The sequence below is a fragment of the Haliotis rufescens genome, unplaced genomic scaffold (assembly GCF_023055435.1).
Source record: "Haliotis rufescens isolate VD_foot unplaced genomic scaffold, xgHalRufe1.0.p SCAF_4, whole genome shotgun sequence".
Taxonomy (NCBI): domain Eukaryota; kingdom Metazoa; phylum Mollusca; class Gastropoda; order Lepetellida; family Haliotidae; genus Haliotis; species Haliotis rufescens.
In genome coordinates, this window is record NW_025964112.1 from 32,219,549 (window position 1) to 32,233,666 (window position 14,118).

At 40.9% G+C, this 14,118-nt stretch overlaps 1 protein-coding gene across 2 annotated transcripts in view; it reads left to right on the plus strand.

Annotated features, from left to right (window-relative positions):
• Nucleotides 1-14,118, plus strand: part of LOC124149523 (cardioacceleratory peptide receptor-like) — a 90,986-nt gene that overhangs the window by 39,049 nt on the left and 37,819 nt on the right. The window contains exon 1 of one of the 2 annotated variants that reach the window (XM_046521172.2): nucleotides 6,803-7,239. The exons of the other annotated variant lie outside the window; for it this stretch is intronic. The gene's annotated coding sequence lies outside the window, so the exon portion shown is untranslated. Of the gene's footprint in view, nucleotides 1-6,802; nucleotides 7,240-14,118 lie in introns of those variants that run through there. 2 annotated transcript variants of the gene reach the window in all.

Sequence of the window (14,118 nt, forward strand, 5' to 3'; positions counted from 1 at the left end):
GATCACACCGCGTGTACAGTTGGTGGAGACGGTTGTCAGGGTGGTCAGTTAACCATGCTGGATGTACAGGCAGCATTCTTGCTCTGTAGGAAAACACTACTTATTTCCTCCTTGCGCCTCTCTGTAAACACTCGGTCCCGAGTGAGCCATGAGAGCAGTATGCGGCTATAAAAGGGTACTTAACAGGGTGATCAATCACTCCCCCTGCCGAGCATCTGTTCCAGCAGGAGGATGTGAAGCTGGAAAGGGGCCGCAGGCGTTGGGGGTTTCGTGAAGTTTTATTTGTAACTTTGACTGTTGAGAAGCAAGAAACGCCAAGGCATACCTGGACTCTTCTTCTGAAAGATGATATGTGCTAAGGTTGAGGGGAACTAAATTATTCGAATCCGTTCTTATTTGATTGATGAGTTAAAATGAGTATGATTCCGGGATATGTAGACGACACTTCTTTGATTCTCTTCGTACACCCAAACACAAAATAATAGCTTTCGGATGGTGACACAGTAGTCACAATTATTTCTATTAGTTGCGTCCCTTAGTGTTGTAAAGATCCGCTTGCCATGAATTCAAATCCAACATTGTTGCCCTGTTGGTGAATCTAGGTCTGTCAGCACTAAACTCTCGTTTAGAGGTGTCAACCAAGGTAAGAAACTTCTACGATCTGTAAGAAACGTTTCCTAGTAAATTATTTCTGATACATGTACGTCAGAATATAACTGAAATAATGTTAAAAGTGGCAATAAACCCAATTTACTCTCTCGTTGTCCTTAAATTTTACACAGCAATGATTCATATCACTAGTATTTGCTTACAATCATATACTGAATTCCTCGGAAGTGCACGTATTTACATTGAGAAGGTATACCGCTGTGGTTGTGCAGCTCCCAGAACACATCTCCCTGACGTACACCTGTTGCCAGTGACCATTCAGTTTGGTGTGAGTAATTTCAAGTCGTCTTACACCAATGATATACGACCACGAAGTCATAAAATATAACGCCTCCCAGGTGCACATAACCCTGTATATGAAATATAAAAAGCAATTTTAACCACAAACAAATAGAAAATTAAAGTCTTCTCAGAAAGTGATCATAAAACATTCCTGAAGGTGTTATTAAAAATGCTGGATGATCTCAAATTGAAACAAGATAAAACGTAGGGCCTACTGTCCGATGACATCACGTTCTCTCAGAATAGAAGCATTAGCGAGTAAAAGGATAATCTCTACATATGAAGGCCCGTTGGGTCACATGGATTGGGCCCTGAGTGTGAAATGCAAGCTGCACTTATTCTTCATCGTCAATACCAGTACGTAGGAGTAGGTTCCTGCTCAGCCTAATTTCTAGTAACACTATCACGGTACTTGTACAATCAATAGGTTTCTATATTAAGAATACGGTCAAACTGACTTGATCCAATTTCGATTGCAGGAGCAAGTGCTGATTGTTTGGCGGGCTTTAACCGTGATCAGTTGTTACTGTCATCTAAAACAGACCACGTTGTTTACAAAACACATTTTCATAGCCCTTCTGCGACCAGATGATACAATTGTCAATTAAAGACAAATGCCATGAGTAAAAGTATCCATATATTTTGTGTCAAGTTAGTTTCTTTGGTTTGCCTAAAAATGGAATTACGCAGGTAAAGGTGTCATTTAAGCGAATGTTTGTTCACTACACTTTACAAGATAAAAGAACCGAAACCATTCAGATCCGATGCCGTTTTAGTTTAGTAAAAGAATCATACTGACCACCATATCTTTCCTTTATTCCTATACCACAGGACACTGAATGTGTTTGGTCCGACAAGGGATTCATTCTTGATAACTTTGGCAAGATCTATCCAGCAAAGATTTCTCACCCAATATTACGTTTTGGCACCACAGAGGTCCGGTTATTAATGGACGATGAACATAATTATTTTTTCCTGACTCGGCGGTACTAGCTTTCATGGATCCGGCGGTCCGATCTGGTGGCGTGGTCGACAACGCGGTATATGCATTGTGAGAGTTGTAGAAGCTAAGTTGTAGGGCTGGACATGCTTACCCTTTTTGGCAAACACCTGGCTTCATAACTGATTTTCAGTGATCAGTTTATATAATTTTCATCACTATTTTGACATTTTCGCCCTATAGAATCCGTTTCGGCAATCTGTTGAGGAATCCAGGTGAGTAAACATTCCATATAAATGTCTCGGGAAGGGGGGGGGGAAGGGTGGGGGAGAAGAGTGAGAGAGAGAGAGACATGTAACTAACACAATTCATACAGTTATACCTATTTCCGGCAACAAAGAAAATTTCTTCTTAGGAAGGAAGTGTGAATTAATTTCTGTCACGGACTTGATTTTTCCTTTATCAGATTGAAATGCTGCAGCGAATTGCATGTGTTGGTCGCTTAAATACCAGTGTGTGGAATGAACTTTCTCCTCATGGTTCCTCTCTGGCATCGTTGGCTTAATTAACATTGAATATTGGCATAAAACTTTGTAGATGTCACAGTTATTTCACTTATATAGGTTGTCAGCGCCAACAAGACATCAGTACCGATAGCTGTGGAGTCACAGAATTCATACTGCCTTGAGATATCACCATCTGATTAGAAGTCGTCCAACCCTCTTGTGAAAGGGCACACAATGTACAACAAAGCTTAGCTAACCCGCTACATGATGGAGGACAGTATTGTCTGTTATGGCCCCACAAGGCCATACACGCAACAAGAGCTGTATCCTACATACGAGATCAGTTTCACCTTGTTTTCTATTTCCCAAAGTTGTTTGTGCAGGTGAAACCCCTCGTCCATACAAGTCAGGAGAGCGAGTTTCTGTGTTCCTAAAGAATCAGTTAACATCCTTTCCCGTTTTGTTAGAAACTTCCCTGTTTTATAGAAAGGGGGACTGAGGTAGTCTGTTAAGGGTGTTAATGAACGAATCTTTCATCTGTTTACTTCGGCAAATACCAATTGTTTATCTTTGTTATGAAGTACCGGGCTGTCTCGGGGGGATTAGCTCTTGGTGTGTGTGTGTGTGTGTGTGTGTGTGTGTGTGTGTGTGTGTGTGTGTGTGTGTGTGTGTGTGTGTGTGTGTGTGTGTGTGTGTGTGTGTGTGTGTGTGTGTGTGTGTGTGCGTGTGTGTGTGCGTGCGTGACTGCTTGCTTGTGTGCGTGCGCGCGTATGTGTGTGTGCGTGGGAGTGAGGGGTGAAGGACAACATCGGCATCACTAGAACATTTTATATACAACATATAAACAGTAAACCAAAATACACATAAACGCGGAGGCCTACATGGCGCGGCGGACTTCCTGAATATCTACCTGAATATCTACCCGAATATCTACCTGAATTAGAACATTTTATACAGTCACACAAACGTAAATATATATACGCGTTTTACAATATAAAATCACAAACAAAAATGAAGAGAGTCCCTACTGACATACGTATTATACAGTAATGAGGACATGCGGGTATTTTACAGATTACAGTTGACATTACTTACAGTATGCAGTACTATGAGTAAATTCGTGTCACACTGTGATAGTATGCAACGCTGTTTCTTTCTTTGAAAGGGCAGTTCAGATGGTTCCCCTAGGGTTGTCATTGGCGCCGTTCCCTGAAGTTCTGTTTCAGGTGGCAAGATCTTCATCCCTGACATATTCCTCTCCCGCAACAGCACGGTAACAGAAGGTCCGGGTTCGATCCCCGGTCGCGTCATACCAAAACACACACACACACGCACGCACGCACGCACGCACGCACACACACACACGCATGCACGTCGTTGTATATTGTAATAATCGCGTCGCTACGTAGTGCAATTATCTTAAACCCAATTTCACAACGTCAGGCAACATTGCTGTCTGGTGAAATGTGAAAACTCCGGAAATAATCAACATATGACGCACAATTTTATTCAGTAGAAAGTCATTCGGCTGATTATGGGTTTCACCTGTCGTTAGAGTTTCAAAACAAATACACGTTAAGAAACCCCAAATGTATCGTTTATTTGCGGGGGCACGGGTGTCCCTGTCGTCAAAGCCACCACAATTTGCTGTGCAGACTTGCGTCCCTTGGGTATGCCAGAAGCCTATGCTTGTGGGTTTTTCAGCACCATAACCGTGCGCGTGGGTTTCACCAAAGTGGTCAACTCAAAACATTTTTTCATCACTTTGACCTACATGACTTTGGGCCGTGATATAACTGGAATATTGTTCCAAGCAGCGCTCCGCCCAACTCTCCCACGTACCCGTTTATATGTTCACATATTTAACTGGAAAATGACTGAATAAACACTATTTCAAACATCATGTACAGATAACTGTTGAAGTAATTGTTTGTTTCTCTGCTGGGTCTTCTCGAAGTTTATTGATTACCATAAAAAATATCCAAAGAGATAGTTGTTACACAATATAAACTGCTAATAACTTCCGCGGCGTGCTTAGGGAAATCTACCAACACATTCTATTTTAAAAAATCGTATTCCCATGTCCCCCATGGCCTGTAATTATGGTCTTGATTTTGTACGGTGAACACTGAGGCAGTTTTTATGATGGGTGTTTGTGAGGATTATTCTGGAAAGGCGGGAAGCTTAATCAATCCTGTGGAAATCATGATTTGAATATACCGTTAAGGAGGAAAACCCAATGAGTTTTAATTCAGGGGGTTCGGACTTAGATTAATTTTATACCTCTAAAGCTCTTTCGAAAACGAATGCGTCACCTGAGGTTTCGTAATTTGAAAGAAAATATTTAAAAGTGGGTTGGATTCAATCCGCGCAATTTTCCTTACTTATGTTCAAACAATAATTTTCACCACAACAATACAATAATTGAGCGCTGGCACACGGACCCCAAATGACGCGACCCTTAATGTTTTGTTCTCAAGTAAACGCTGCTATGCTGATCTCATAATACGCAACAGACAGAAAGCAGAAGCAATGCCCAACAGAAAACATGACGACAGGGTATGCCACAGAGAAGGAGTGCCAAAACGTCCCTGCTATGTTGTTTGCATTGCTGTCTATTGTCTGACGGTATTTAAACCTCTTCTGTTGAGTGAAACTAGTATTTAATATAGACTTGTAGTATTTAAAAACATTTTTTTCAAGATCTTCGCAGTGACATGCTCACTAAAAAATGATGGTAGTGTACCGCTGGTGGACCAATCAGAATGCAGATTCTAAATATATTGTTAGAACGGCACAATACCGATAAGCACCTAAACGAATTTCAGTGTATGCTTCTCTTGGTAGGGCTGCTCTTGGCATTTTTCTATATCCTATGTACCTCAAATGTTTAATTGGGAGTACACCTATTTGGGGGCATTCGTCTTTGTTTAATGTCATGTCGATCATGGAATAGTATAATCATTTTAATGGAAGAGAGAAAAAATTCTCCTCCTGTAGTAGTAGTATTGGGGTATATATCTGGCCCCATCGTGGGTGTACCCGCTTCAGGGTATATCCCCCCCCCCCCTTACCTATACTACTCTCCTTTATGGAAATAAACTACATGTACTTGCCAAAAGAAGCCATTCCTCGATATTTGATGGTGACTAAAATGAAGCAACAAGAAATTAATATTAAATAGTTATGTATTTGATAAGGGTATCATAATTGTGCTTTAGAACATAAGTGTACATTGTTTTCAGCCGAGTAACGTTTTGGTTACGTTTGTAATTTTATGGTCAACTTCATTTTTCAAGTGTATACTTTCTTTTGCCCGTCACTTTAGTAAGAACTACGTGTAGTCAGTTTTCCGCTGCGTTACGAGAACAATGCATTCCTCTTCCTATGAAGGCAAACCTTACGTCTGGACTACAAAGAGGGTAATTACTGCTTAAGATTAACTCCTATGATTTTAAAGTAAACCAGTTTCAGATTGCATGTGTAGGGGTATTACGAGACATTCTTTGTGCGTCCACGTTTGTTCTATCTCATTATTAATATTCTCAGATTTTCAATGTTGGTCGAACAGTGACTTCTTATTTTTGTGATGTAGAAGTAGTAAGTATTTCATAATTGCACAACATATGAGCTTTCGAGCTACATCAAATTGCATAGACCCGTCAAAGAATATACTTATCTATGTCGTTTATTACTTGTTTCATCTACAAAATGTCCACTCTTTCATAATGCTAAGACGGATCAGTATCATGAGTATCACAAACAAGTTCCCTCAAGTTCGTTAAAGGGTAATTCACTTCTCATTTTACGGAGTAACACCTTGTTCAAAATCGGTACTGGTCTACGTCGTTCGCATAATGAAGTGACTGTTCCATGGAAGGTTTGAAACATCGTCATTTTCTGTATGTTAAAGGTATGTGTGATATTTGTTACAGTCTCATTACTTCATCATAACATCTGATACAATTTACATTGGTTATTTGGCTAGAAATATGTGTCTCCGGCAGTTTAAAGTGTTAATGGTACATACATATTCCATCACTGAATCACTGCACGTGTTCACGTGCATCAAGGCTGTCCGTCACGGTAAGGTTCGGGGCTCATTACCGATGGTAACACACCATGGGATCTCGTATTGTTTTAGGAGCTTCCTCAAGACACTTAAGACACTATTTCAGTTATTTACTTCCTGTCATTAATGGGTAAGTGAGTTTGGTCGACACTGAATTGAATGATGTAACAAATCTTTGCCAGGATAGATTAGCCGAGTTGATCAACGTTAGTGCTTCACAGGATTGACTGCTGGTTGCATCAGTGGGCTTCTTCCATAGGTTTATTGATTGAGGCACATCAACACGTTATGATCAATCAACGACCTATGTTTCCGTTACACCATAATCCTGTATTAACGTCGATTTCCCAGTCGTCGAAGGCCCTCATTGTAAATTTATAGCCATTATGGTCGGACAGAGATATTGGAGAAGGGCGGGATTTTACGCAAAGTAATTCATTCTGTTTGCGATGCATTTTGTCCTGTGAAGAAGAGCAGCACAACGTCTCAGTACCCATTTGAAAAAGGATTTAATAGGATTACGCCTTCACCCTTGGATGCATCAGCTACTATTTCGGTGGATTTAGTGGGCACGCGAAAGCGGAATTTAAGCTCTCAGTCACGTTACTTCCGTAACCAAGGGCCTCTGCAGGATATTGCTTTAACTTAATGAAAGACTCAAATATTTACACTTGTGGAACGTTTTAACTATACAGTCGAAAACATCACTGTTTACCGTCCTCAACAAGCACAGGAGTTCTCTCTGGTGCCTGGAGTAAGGAGCTCGTCAGGTGAGTAAACGCTGTGAGGTCGCGAACGTTTCTGTTTACCTGTGATGTGTTCCAATGAAAGACACCGTATAACAAGGGTGGGGAAGGATACGCGCGTGCGATTGATTTACAAGGAACTGACTACAGGCATCTACTTGGATACTGTCCATCCGATGTCAGAGGAGATGAACATTTTAGATTCAATCACTCATGCCAGTTACAGTAATATCACCTGACATTAAGACAAATTACCAAAAGGGGCTGAACAGATCCACGTTTCGTAATTATTGCATTCCATTTGCCTCAGAGATTCTCATTATAATCGTTTCCCTTTATATCCACTGAAGTTCTCTCACAAAATCAAGAGATCCTTTTAGCCATGCCGATCTAAGTGGCATGCTATATTCTTTAGAAGGTGACACGTTATGTTCGGTTATCTTCCTGAAACGTGGGGCTTGGGCTGGCAGGGGGCTGGTTGCAGTATAATTATGCAAGTATGCTTCAGTATTGCCTGGGCTAGATGGAAGGTCCATGCGCCCGTTATTAATAAAAAATATTGACATGCAACTTGAAACATTCTTGAAGAATTCATCAAAATGACTTGCAAACATTGTGAAGCATTCGTCATACTAACATGTAACCATCTTGAAACATTCATTATATTGACATGTAACCATCTTAATATTAAAGCGATAAAGCCCTCTCAATAATCATAAGAAATATCTGCTAAAAGTAGAGTACATAGTACGATTCCGACTATGTCGCGAAAAGGCGTAATCTGATCCACAGCTGGCAACCGTCACACACACATGCAAAGGTAGGTTGATTGTTCACCTGAAAGAACACGGGAACATATGGTTCAGGTCAAAACAGGGAATTGTATTGTACATCATTTTTGTTACTTATGTGTACCATGAAACATATGAAAAGCTTTACTGAGGCCTTTGATGTTGTAATCCTAACAAACGCCTCATGACGCTCTTTGAAACTTTTGAGGAATGGTTATGCTCGATTGTACCTCAAACGTTTTGAATAAAGACACCAAAAGCTGGAGCCGCAGGAATATTGCTCGTCCTAAAGGGAACGTTAACTATTGTAATGTTAAAGTCATCCCTCTTATCATAGGGGCGGGTCTGGTAGCCTAGTGGTTAAAGCGTTCGCTCGTCACGCCGAAGACCAGGGTTCGATTCCCGACATGGGTACAATGTGTGAAGCCCATTTCTGGTGTTCCCCGCCGTGATATTTGCTGGAATATGCTAAAGGCGGCGTAAAACCACACTCACTCATCTCTTGTCATTACGTCTTCTGGATATTTTCTGTCACTCTGAATCTTTATGTACAGATCTAAATATGAAACTGATGATGCGGTTTCACTGGTCGGTTTTATTTCCAGATCGGGTGGGTACATCAGTGGTAGGGAATTGGCTATTTGACCATTATTGAATGCTATCGGATTATCAGCAGGGAAGACAGTCCAATTGGTACCGGGGGGATGCCACAAAACACCTATCACACAAGTATAAGTATTCCTGAAACAACCATCACGCTGACATACGGTCGTGTTGAAACAATCATCACACTGACATGCAATCTTGTTGAAATATTCAGCATACTGACATGCAATCATGTTGAAACTTTCAGCATCCTGACATGCAATCTTGTTGAAATATTCAGCATACTGACATGCAATCGTGTTGAAACTTTCAGCATACTGACATGCAATCGATTTGAAACCTTCAGCATACTGACGTGAAATAGTGTTGAAATATTCAGCATACTGACATGCAATCGTGTTGAAATATTCAGCATCCTGACATGCAATCTTGTTGAAATATTCAGCATATTGACATGCAATCGTGTTGAAATATTCAGCATACTGACATGCAATCGTGTTGAAACCTTCAGCATCCTGACATGCAATCGTGTTGAAACCTTCAGCATACTGACATGAAATCGTGTTCAAACTTTCAGCATACTGACATGCAATCTAGTTGAAACCTTCAGCATCCTGACATGCAATCGTGTTAAAACCTTTAGCATACTGACATGCAATCGTGTTCAAACTTTCAGCATACTGACATGCAATCGTGTTAAAACCTTCAGCATCCTGACATGCAATCGTGTTGAAATATTCAGCATACTGACATGCAATCGTGTTGCAATATTCAGCATCCTGACATGCAATCGTGTTGAAATATTCAGCATCCTGACATGCAATCGTGTTGAAATATTCAGCATACTGACATGCAATCGTGTTGAAACCTTCAGCATCCTGACATGCAATCGTGTTGAAACCTTCAGCATCCTGACATGCAATCGTGTTGAAACCTTCAGTACCCTGACATGCAATCGTGTTGAAACCTTCAGCATACTGACATGCAATCTAGTTGAAACCTTCAGCATCCTGACATGCAATCGTGTTGAAACATTCAGCATAATGACATGCAATCGTGTTCAAATATTCAGCATCCTGACATGCAATCGTGTTGAAACCTTCAGCATAATGACATGCAATCGTGTTCAAATATTCAGCATACTGACATGCAATCGTGTTCAAACCTTCAGCATACTGACATGCAATCGTGTTGAAATATTCAGCATCCTGACATGCAATCTAGTTGAAACCTTCAGCATCCTGACATGCAATCGTGTTGAAACATTCAGCATAATGACATGCAATCGTGTTCAAATATTCAGCATCCTGACATGCAATCGTGTTGAAACCTTCAGCATAATGACATGCAATCGTGTTCAAATATTCAGCATACTGACATGCAATCGTGTTCAAACCTTCAGCATCCTGACATGCAATCGTGTTCAAATATTCAGCATACTGACATGCAATTGTGTTCAAACCTTCAGCATACTGACATGCAATCGTGTTGAAATATTCAGCATCCTGACATGCAATCGTGTTGAAATATTCAGCATACTGACATGCAATCTTGTTCAAATATCCAGCATACTGACATGCAATCGTGTTGACATATTCAGCATACTGACATGCAATCGTGTTGAAATATTCAGCATACTGAAATGCAATCGTATTGAAACATTTAACATACTGACATGAAATAGTGTTGAAATACTCAGCATACTGACATGCAATCGCGTTGAATCCTCAAGCATACTGATATCAAACCATCTTGAAGCCTTCGTCCCACTAACCTGCAACCTTCTTTAGACATTCAATATGTTGACATGCAACCACCTTGAATCATTCGTCCCAATAACCTGCAACCTTCTTTAGACATTCAATATGTTGACATGCAACCACCTTGAATCATTCGTCCCACTAACCTGCAACCTTCTTTAGACATTCAATATGTTGACATGCAACCACCTTGAATCATTCGTCCCACTAACCTGCAACCTTCTTTAGACATTCAATATGTTGACATGCAACCACCTTGAATCATTCGTCCCACTAACCTGCAACCTTCTTTGGACATTCAATATGTTGACATGCAACCACCTTGAATCATTCGTCCCACTAACCTGCAACCTTCTTTAGACATTTAATATGTTGACATGCAACCACCTTGAATCATTCGTCCCACTAACCTGCAACCTTCTTTAGACATTCAATATGTTGACATGCAACCACCTTGAATCATTCGTCCCAATAACCTGCAACCTTCTTTAGACATTCAATATGTTGACATGCAACCACCTTGAATCATTCGTCCCACTAACCTGCAACCTTCTTTAGACATTCAATATGTTGACATGCAACCACCTTGAATCATTCGTCCCACTAACCTGCAACCTTCTTTAGACATTCAATATGTTGACATGCAACCACCTTGAATCATTCGCCCCACTAACCTGCAACCTTCTTTAGACATTCAATATGTTGACATGCAACCACCTTGAATCATTCGTCCCACTTACCTGCAACCTTCTTTAGACATTCAATATGTTGACATGCAACCACCTTGAATCATTCGTCCCACTAACCTGCAACCTTCTGGAAGCATTCATTGCACTGATAAGCAATCATCTTGAAACATTCAGCATACTGACATGTACTCATCTTGAAACACACAATACTTCATGAAAGCACATTGTAGCATTAGTTAACCTGACTTGCATCCATCTTGAAACACTGAGTTTATTTTCATGTAACTATCTTGAAGCATACTGACATATATGCAATCTTGAAGCATTCGTCACACTGACATGCAACATGCATCTTGAAGCCTTACTGACGAGCAACCATCTTGAAGCATTCGTCATATCGACACATAACCGTCTTAAACAGCCATTACCTTGGCTTACAGCGTTTTTGAACAAAAGAGTGTTTCAATATTGTTACAAGTCAATACCATGACTATTTAAAACAACGATGTATACCAGGTTCATGGATGTTTGAAGATGGTTGCAGGTCAGTGTGACGAATGCCTCAAGATGTTTGCATGTCAGTACGCTGAATGCCTAAAGATAGTTTCATCTCAAAATGTACAACCAGCATGTCATACACCTTACACACATACATCCAGCATGTCATTCTCCTCACACATATACATCCAGCAAGTGATACAACTTACACACATACATCCAGCAAGTGATACACCTTACACACATACATCCAGCAAATGATACTCCTCACACACATACATCCAGCAAATGATACACCTTACACACATACATCCAGCAAGTGATACTCCTCACACACATACATCCAGGAAAGTGATACACCTCACACACATACATCTAGCAAGTGATACTCCTCACACACATACATCCAGCATGTCATTCTCCTCACACATATACATCCAGCAAGTGATACAACTTACACACATACATCCAGCAAGTGATACACCTTACATACATTCACCCAGCAAGTGATACTCCTCACACACATACATCCAGCATGTCATTCTCCTCACACATATACATCCAGCAAGTGATACAACTTACACACATACATCCAGTAAGTGATACACCTTACACACATACATCCAGCAAATGATACTCCTCACACACATACATCCAGCATGTCATTCTCCCCACACATATACATCCAGCAAGTGATACACCTTACATACATTCACCCAGCAAATGATACTCCTCACACACATACATCCAGCAAGTGATACTCCTCACACACATACATCCAGCAAGTGATACTCCTTACACACATACATCCAGCAAATGATACTCCTCACACACATACATCCAGCATGTCATTCTCCCCACACATATACATCCAGCAAGTGATACACCTTACATACATTCACCCAGCAAATGATACTCCTCACACACATACATCCAGCAAGTGATACTCCTCACACATATACATCCAGCAAGTGATACACCTTACATACATTCACCCAGCAAATGATACTCCTCACACACATACATCCAGCAAGTGATACTCCTCACACACATACATCCAGCAAGTGATACAACTTACACACATACATCCAGCAAGTGATACTCCTCACACACATACATCCAGCAAATGATACTCCTCACACACATACATCCAGCATGTCATTCTCCCCATACACATACATCCAGGAAAGTGATACACCTCACAGACATACATCCAGCAAGTGATACACCTTACATACATTCACCCAGCAAGTGATACTCCTCACACACATACATCCAGCATGTCATTCTCCCCATACACATACATCCAGCAAGTGATACACCTTACATACATTCATCCAGCAAGAGATACTCCTCACACACATACATCCAGCAAGTGATACTCCTCACACACATACATCTAGCAAGTGATACTCCTCACACACATACATCCAGCATGTCATTCTCCTCACACATATACATCCAGCAAGTGATACAACTTACACACATACATCCAGCAAGTGATACACCTTACACACATACATCCAGCAAATGATACACCTTACATACATTCACCCAGCAAGTGATACTCCTCACACATATACATCCAGCAAGTGATACTCCTCACACATATACATCCAGCAAATGATACTCCTCACACACATACATCCAGCAAATGATACTCCTCACACATATACATCCAGCAAGTGATACTCCTCACACACATACATCCAGCATGTGATACTCCTCACACACATACATCCAGCAAGTGATACTCCTCACACATATACAACCAGCAAATGATACTCCTTACACACATACATCCAGCAAGTGATACTCCTCACACACATACATCCAGCAAGTGATACACCTTACACACATACATCCAGCAAGTGATACTCCTCACACACATACATCCAGCATGTGATACTCCTCACACACATACATCCAGCAAGTGATACTCCTCACACATATACAACCAGCAAATGATACTCCTTACACACATACATCCAGCAAGTGATACTCCTCACACACATACATCCAGCATGTGATACACCTTACACACATACATCCAGCAAGTGATACTCCTCACACACATACATCCAGCAAGTGATACTCCTCACACATATACATCCAGCAAGTGATACACCTCACACACATACATCTAGCAAGAGATACTCCTCATACACATACATCCAGCAAGAGATACTCCTCACACACATACATCCAGCAAGTGATACTCCTCACACATATACATCCAGCAAGTGATACTCCTCACACACATACATCCAGGAAAGTGATACACCTCACACACATACATCCAGCATGTGATACACCTTACACACATACATCCAGCAAGTGATACTCCTTACACATATACAACCAGCAAGTGATACTCCTCACACACATACAACCTGCAAGTGATTGACATCACACACATACATCCAGCAAGTGATACACCTCACACACATTCAACCAGCAAGTGATACTCCTCACACACATACAACCAGCATGTCATACTCCTCACACACATATACATGAATCCACAGATCCACTGCAATCGGGTGATTATCATCGTAC